This window comes from Haliotis rubra, unplaced genomic scaffold (genome assembly GCF_003918875.1).
Source record: "Haliotis rubra isolate DU_JTF1 unplaced genomic scaffold, ASM391887v1 Scf81, whole genome shotgun sequence".
NCBI classification, from domain to species: domain Eukaryota; kingdom Metazoa; phylum Mollusca; class Gastropoda; order Lepetellida; family Haliotidae; genus Haliotis; species Haliotis rubra.
In genome coordinates, this window is record NW_025767535.1 from 241,739 (window position 1) to 249,910 (window position 8,172).

Below are 8,172 nucleotides of genomic sequence, written 5' to 3' on the forward strand. Positions count from 1 at the left end.
TAATTTAGGGGCACCTCTCGTACAGCTCACAGGCAATACTATAGGGGAGCACCTACCATACAGCTCACAGGCAATACTATGGGGCACCTCCCATACAGCTCACAGGCAATACTATAGGGGCACCTACCATACAGCTCACAGGCAATACTATAGGGGCACCTCTCATACAGCTCACAGGCAATACTATAGGGGCACCTCCCATACAGCTCACAGGCAATACTATAGGGGCACCTCCCGTATAGCTCACAGGCAATACTATAGGGGCACCTACCATACAGCTCACAGGCAATACTATAGGGGCACCTCCCATACAACTGACTTAGGCCACACTGGTGGAGACACACATTACACTGGAGGGACATCTCCTACACAGCTCACTAAAGCTGCCAAGGTTGTACAGACTGCAGCAGAACGCCATAATGAAAGGAACATCCTTCAAACAGGAGTGAAGTTCTTCCAGTCGGACATTACAACCTTTGAGTGAGTGAGTGAGTGAGTGAGTTGACTCGAGGTCAGCTGTAACAGTATTTCAGTTGTGTAACAGCATGTCAACTTAATGGATGAGGAAAACCCGAAGTGACAGATGTCTCGGAGTAAGTGAGTTTAGTTTTACGCTGCTTTTAGCATTATTCCAGCAATATCACAGCAGGGATCACCAGAAATGGGCTTCATACTTTGTACCCATTGGGTAATTGAACCCGGATCTTCAGTGTGACAAGCGAACGTTTTCACCACCAGGCGACCCCGGCGCACCTCAGGTCTCAGATGTGCAATCTAGAACGACTGCATGGTAGGTCATAACGCATTCTCAAAACACCCTTGTGTACTTTTCTAAATCATTACCATGTTCAGCAAGCATGGATATTCCAGTTTATAAAACTGAAAGTTCATTAAAACCAAGACATGGAGGACTTAGAAAAACATTTAAAAATCACAAATGTCTCTCAGAACATTTTTTCTGTCACAATCAGTACACTTGGGCAGGTGACTCTTAAATTTGAACACTTAAAGAAAATGTTACTATAAAAAAAATATCTATACACAAAATACATCAAACATAACACTTAAATTTCAAGTGATTTTTAAGTCTGAAAAACATTCTAAGACAATCAGTTCTAGGCTGTGCTGGCATACAAAACTGCCACTTTCAATTCAACAATTTAGCTGATTTGTCTTGAAACAGGAGTTTGAGCTTTTCTTTGGGGAATACTGTTGCTAAATACTTTTCGACAGCCATTTCATGCCAGACAGTCTGCAGGCAGGCAAACAGAGTGTCTAGGGACATGGGTTTGTTCCACATAGCTATGGTAGTGCTAAGATGGCGGTAAGTCCATACTAAAGTATGAGAGTTACGACTGTCATAGCTCTAAGATTGCTTCTTGGAACAGGACAAAACAAATTTCACACATTCTAAACTGACTTCAACTTATTTATGAAATTAATGCATACATTAATGACAAGGCATTCTAATGACCATTTTGGACCACATGAAAAGGCAAATTTCAAATTCTAATACTAACAAAATTGTCAACGGTAAACAAATTCAGCCTCCTTTTTCCTTATAACCCTTGTATGTTTTGGACTTGCAGCATTTTTGTAACTGAGATGTCACAGAAATGAACGAGTGAGTCAGTATGATATTACGCCACTTTTAGCAATATTCCAGCAATATCGTGACTGGAATACTAGAAATGGGCTTCACACATTGTACCCATGTGGGGAATCAAACCCTGGTCTTCGTGTGATGAGCAAATGCTTTAACCTCTAGGCTACCCCACCAACCACATATGGAAGAAAGAAGGAAATATTTCGAGCATCTGAAGAAGATGAAATAAGGAGCAATTTTCCCAACAAATGTTCTTACTGTTTTCTGAGAACTGACAAAATTCTAGTTATTCTGCAGTCAAATGAACATGAATGATCACATTTCTAACATTAAAAAAGCTTGTCATCATTTCATAAATTTGGCTTTTCAAGTGGACACAAATAGGCCATTATCTTATGGTCTTTCAAAGGAATATACAAAAGAGAATCCTTTTAATCAGTATTAATGTGAATCCAGTGTGAAGGTCTGCTCCATATAATGTCTACTTTTTGGATATGAATCAATTCTTTTTCCTCATCAGAATGTAAGAGGATATTAAATCATTTTAATTATTGCCAGAAATATCACAACATGAAATGAGTTGAACACTGTGTCAGTCATTATTTTACAGTTAAACACCATTGCGTCGAAGTTGAAGGAACCTACGAAAATACTTCCAGTTATCCGAGGTTCAACACATCAAAAGGATGACTAATTCAGAGATGCCAACCCTAATTTAGCCCAATTAGTATTTTGGCCAAAACCTGATGCAAAAATTAGTATTTTGGGGCCAAAATTAGTATGCACTTTTCCAAAGAATTTTCATATTAAATAAAAAATGTAAATATATAGTCTAAGACCTTGTTATTGACATTGCACTCACCTAAATCAGTAGTAAGTATCCATATATAGCTTGACACTGAATAAAATGTGGTTGAAATGTACGTATGCTATTTGATAATTTAATTTAATGTATTATTTTTAAAAATTTGTATATTTTTACTGCTATCATAGTCGCGTATTTTGTGTTGTGTTGTGTATTTTATCGAATACGATAAAATCGTAAGGGTTGGCATCTCTGCTTATTATGGATACTCAGTGACAACGCTTTTACGTAAAGACAACCGTAAATACGACACAATGGCGTTTGACTGTATCATCAACATGGAGACAGGAGAAACTAGATCAATATCTGGAAGCTAAAGCTCAGGAGTAACTCACACTTTGAGATAGGCTTTTCTAAAAACCACCATTTTGTTTCTTACAAATGATGGCATACTGTACGGTCATCAAAACTTGCTCAATAGAAGTTTCAATAACTTGGAAAACATGTTTTCAAATCAAGTAAATTTTTGTAGCTGGGTTATGATAAGAACTGAGCTAGTGAGTCAGGGTAAACAACATCTGATCTATATTTGGGTGATGGTGAACTACAGCTATAAAGATCTCAAAGGAGTCACTATCTTTAGTTCCTTATAACCATTGTCTATTATAGGCATTTCGACTCAAGTGGCTAGGACAAAAAATTAAACGAACCCGAAACACCCCAAATACAGCCAGTTTCTTATATCCATCAGTTCATCATAAATGTAGTTCAGTGTATCATCTAAACCTGCGAGCAAAGTCTGATGTATGCAGGATTCAGACAATACCACTTTTGAGTCCAAACTGGGATTTGAACCCATGATTCTGGGTTTCAGTCATTCCAAAGGGAAGCAACTCTGCATAGCACATTATTGTCTTACCTTTGCAAAGACATCTAATCCCCCTGACAGTGATGATACATCATGACAGTAAGGTTATTAGGTATACGATAAACACAATCAGTATCTCATCCATTTGGAATGGAAAATAACTGAAGAAGAACCTGAACTGAATTTCGCAAGCATTTTCTTTTGATAAAACATTAACCTTTGAGCCTGACTGTAACACGTTTTTACCCTGACAAACTTTAACATTTAATTAATGTTTCCTTAAGACATCAGTTTTAATTTTACATAAACATTGCAAACTTTTCTTCCAGTTAATGACTGCCATCTTACAATTCACCAAAGGGAGGTAATGAGACAAGTATCACACACTTACCTCCCCCTTGATTGTGCTAATGCTGCTTGAGCTAGCTTTCCTTCTAAAAGCTCTAACTTTTCACTTGTAAAAATAATTCTATAGCCACAGAACAAAAGGAAGCTTACAAATGCTTGTATCGATAAAATATTAATGCTGGAGACATAATACTCTAAAAAAACACTTACAATCTGGGTTTGATTAATTATGAAATTGTTCATCCGTTAATTAAGCACTTAGGACAAAATAATCTCAAAATATGCCTTGAGTCATTTTCTCCATTCTCCTAAAAAATTGATCCTGGTACCACTTGAATCACTTGTGTATTCAAAGACAGAATTATTTAATGACTTTGAATCACAAATCTTTAAATCACAAATGAGTATTAAGGCAATGAATGCAGAAAAATGAAAAACCCAGATTTAAAAAAAAATGTCAATTCAGCATTATAACATATCAGGTTGAACATTCACACTTGGCGGATTACGTCGTCTAGAATCACATATCATTTCTAGCTAATAATATGATAAATAAACAGTTCAGAATTTACAGATTGGAAAAATCCTTCTTAAATTAAAAAAACACATTACGTCGTACCTGTGTCCTGTATGAAACACTATCTCATTAAAAGTCAAAATGTAAAATTCTACACTATACACAGTCAACAAAAGAAGTCAACTGAGCACAATATCGTCATGACAACACATAGACATGGGAATAATGAAAGAAATATTTTGGTTATTACTATTTCATCTGTAACCATGGTAACAGTGCTCGGATCTCTTGGATAGAGAAATGGTAACAGGTTTTACCTATCTTTTACACAACATTAAAAAAGCTGTCTGAAGGAATACGAGGAATAATCACCTACGACTTTCAGCAACATCATGCGATCAATCAGTGATAAAGCGTGCAGGCAGCAACACACCGGTGAACGGACTGCACGACAAACACATGTGCAACAACATATTTGATATGTTCAATAGTGGTTCCCTGTTACCAGGGCAACCATTTGCCATTGATTACCTGTCATCTCGGTGATAAAAAGTGCTTAAACTGCTCAAAACACCTCACCAAATATGGTCAAGGCAAAGGCACTTGACTTACATAACAAAGGGGGGAGAGAGAACTTGGGTCGACATAATGACAATGAAAGACATGCCATGACAGAATTGACCACTTTGGCAATGTAACTCAACTTACTTACTTTCTTACAGTGGTTTTGGTGGTTCCTGTAGAATCTTTATCAGCTTTATGGTATAAAATCAGAACTTTGCTGACAAGAAACAAGTTTATACACCTTTGTTGGTCCTACAAAGCTTAACTGGAGTGACCTTGACCTTGAACTTGAACTTGACCTTGACCTTGACCTAAAATTGCATAACACAATTCAGAGATCACCTTTTCCTTAAATTGTCTACACAACACTGTATGTAATCCAAATTGTGATTTGAGTAAATTTTTTTACTAAGATCAGAAACATTTTTTAGCCTTTCTGTGAGGTTGTCATCATAATTTCCCACGTTCATCTCTCCACCATAAAATTGTGCAATGTTTGTGGAAAGGATGGAACCAGTTGTAATAGAAACAGTATCAACAGTTGAAATATACTATTCTCATGCAACAACTAAACAATATAGAAATATGAACCTGGTAAACAACAATTTAACGTTAACATGACCTTGGGCTGTCACACACACTGGAATATTCTAAATCGTCTTAGAAAATGACGGACAATAATGATATTGTTAAATCACCATTATTGAACCTTCCTTGACTGGGATTTGTCTCTTCTAACATGGCTTTTAAAGCATCTTAAACAAATGAAACTAACAATTTATTCATTTAATTTTAAAGTCAAAGTAAAGGTAATTAAATCTGAAAAAAAACTGCTTTTAATCACTATCACTATTCAACTGACTTGGCATGAAGAAAAAATGAAAATAAAAACATGATATATATATTACTGAAAAAAATAATAATCCATAACATACTTTTCCAAACACTAGAGACACTCAACAAGATTTAAATTTTAAGACTTCATCAATGAGAAAATAATAAGGCTTTAACAGATGTTGATAATTTGTACAGTAAACATATTGCTTAAATAACACTCACTAATGAAATGGAATTTAAATTTCCTGTTTTGCATAAAGATTTGAAGCAACTTTAATTCACAGAACTGCAGTTATTTACAAGCAAGACTGCATAATTAAGTGTCTATCAGTGAAAAGACTTGAGCTTGACTGCATAATGTTTTAAACCTCATAACAAAGTAAACAAATATGAAGCTAATGTTGCATAATTAGAAACTAACAGTTCATTGTAACTTGCTAAATGAAGTAATGTAAGATCACATTAATATCAATATACCAGGCATTACTATATTCAGGAAAGTGATGGAGTCTGATTCAGTAATATTCATTATAAATAATAGAGTATGAAATTGATGATGTTTTAATTGGGTCGTGCAAAAATCGCACATTAATCGGAATGCTTAGTCTTACATTTTCTCAGATATTTAAATGTATTTTTCCCTCAAATAAACTGAGTATTGACAAAGATTTTAGCCATATAGAAAAAATCACAAATGTTTTTAATGATGTGTTATTCGTAAAACTTAAACTTAAACATTGAGTAGCAAGGCTGTGGATCCATCTGGGTCCCGATCCACAAAGTATTTGTAGCGCTATGACATTCATAAGCCTATGGTAAACTATAGAGTTACGATAGGTCCTAACGCTTTGCGGATTGGACCCAGGTCACCCAAATAAGGCCATTACAGAGGATGTAATTGTACCTTTGTATTTCAAGCAGAAACTACCTAAAACATGTCACAATTCAGCGATCCAAAATTCTCAATAATCAGCTCTTAGTAAGGGTCAAATACTTAAGACCAAGATTTTCTTCAAAGGCGTATTATTGGATCAACTACTATTTAGAAAACTTCTGAAAAAGAATTACTCACTGAGAGTCTATTTGTTTGTTGTTTAATGCCACACTCAGCAATATTGGGGCAGTCTGTAAATAATCGAACCTGGACTCTATAATTCAATGATCAACAGAATGAGCATCGATCTATGCAATACTGGGATTCTAACAGAGGGAATATGACCTTGAAAGGGGAAGTCAAGGTGATGCATTGAGAGATCCAGGGACCTATTTCAAGAAACGATCATAACTGTATGACGGTTGGAGTCTATGTTATAACATAGTATTAATCGTCTTTGCACTACCACAGCTTCAAGAAATTAACCCCTGATGCACACAAATGTTGTTTCATGATCAAAACAAAACTGAAACTGATGTTGATGTATGTGAAATAAAAATCGGGAGATCATTATGTAAATTGCTTGGAATGGTGACTGTACTATCAAAACTTTCACAGGCCGTGATTCGGTTGTCTACATACAAAACTAAAATTTCATATGCCAATGAATATTCTTGACTTTCTATTGCAAGGAATAAATACAACATTAAGTCAATTCCTTTCTGTTGAATTTCTTCTCAAACTGTCATCGTTAGGATTACATATCATATGAAGAATTGTTGAAACAGATCTGTACATATCCAAATCTGTCTCAGGACAAGAAGATTGTTAACAACCATTTCTTGGTATCAGTCATGAATGAATTTTCAAGGAGATCAAAATTATTTAACATTCAACATGACATGACTACAACCACAAAGCTTGTGTATATATGATTATCAACAATTTGATGCTAGCTTACTTTGGTCCAATGTTCAAAGGGTCGATGAAAGAGTGATCTTTTGATTGAGATATGTTTTGTGAATGCATGGAAATACAAAATCCTTGACAAAATATCTAGTAATTCCAGAGTCCATAACATATGGGGTGATGACATGGGATGGAACGATACACAATGGTGATACTTTGCGCCATGATTTGATAGAATTATCCTGATATCATGTGACAATACGAACCTATAGAAGTGAGAGTAGTCTTGCTTATGCTGAATTCCTAAGGACATTGAGTGAGTGAGTATAGATTTACGCCAGTTTTAATAAAATTCCAGGCGAAACATGGCAGGGGACACCAGAATTGGACTTCACATATTGTACCCATGTGGGGAATTGAATGCGGGTCTATGGTGTGACTAGCGATGAGACCATGAGACCCCCAACATATATTTCAACTTCACATGGAGGAAAGACCTATGTGTTGCTGTCGTATTCATACATATAGCGTTTTGATGAAACCCACTAAACATAATTCACAATACTAGCCAACCAACACAGGTTCCAGAGAGAGCCAAAGGGAGGCAACACTCAGATCCAGAGCTATCTAGAGGGGGTTGCGGGTGTGTGAACCCTAACCTTTGAACTTCATAATCTATGTGCACCCCCTTCTCCCACATCCTGGATCCGCCACTGACTCTGTACTGCAAATGGTTGCCACTAGTACAAAACAAGACTATACCAGCTGTTCTGAGGCTATGTATGAAAATGACTGACTGACTGAGTTTGGTTTTACGCCGATTTTAGCAATATTCCAGCAAATG

The 8,172-nt window shown here is 36.0% G+C and overlaps 1 long non-coding RNA gene across 1 annotated transcript; it reads right to left on the reverse strand.

Moving 5' to 3' along the window:
* Positions 1-118: 118 nt before the first annotated feature.
* Positions 119-8,163, reverse strand: LOC124261787. Its single transcript, XR_006894427.1, has 2 exons — positions 304-8,163; positions 119-159 (listed from the first exon to the last, which is right to left on the reverse strand). It is a non-coding gene; the product is annotated as an uncharacterized LOC124261787 (long non-coding RNA).
* Positions 8,164-8,172: the final 9 nt, after the last annotated feature.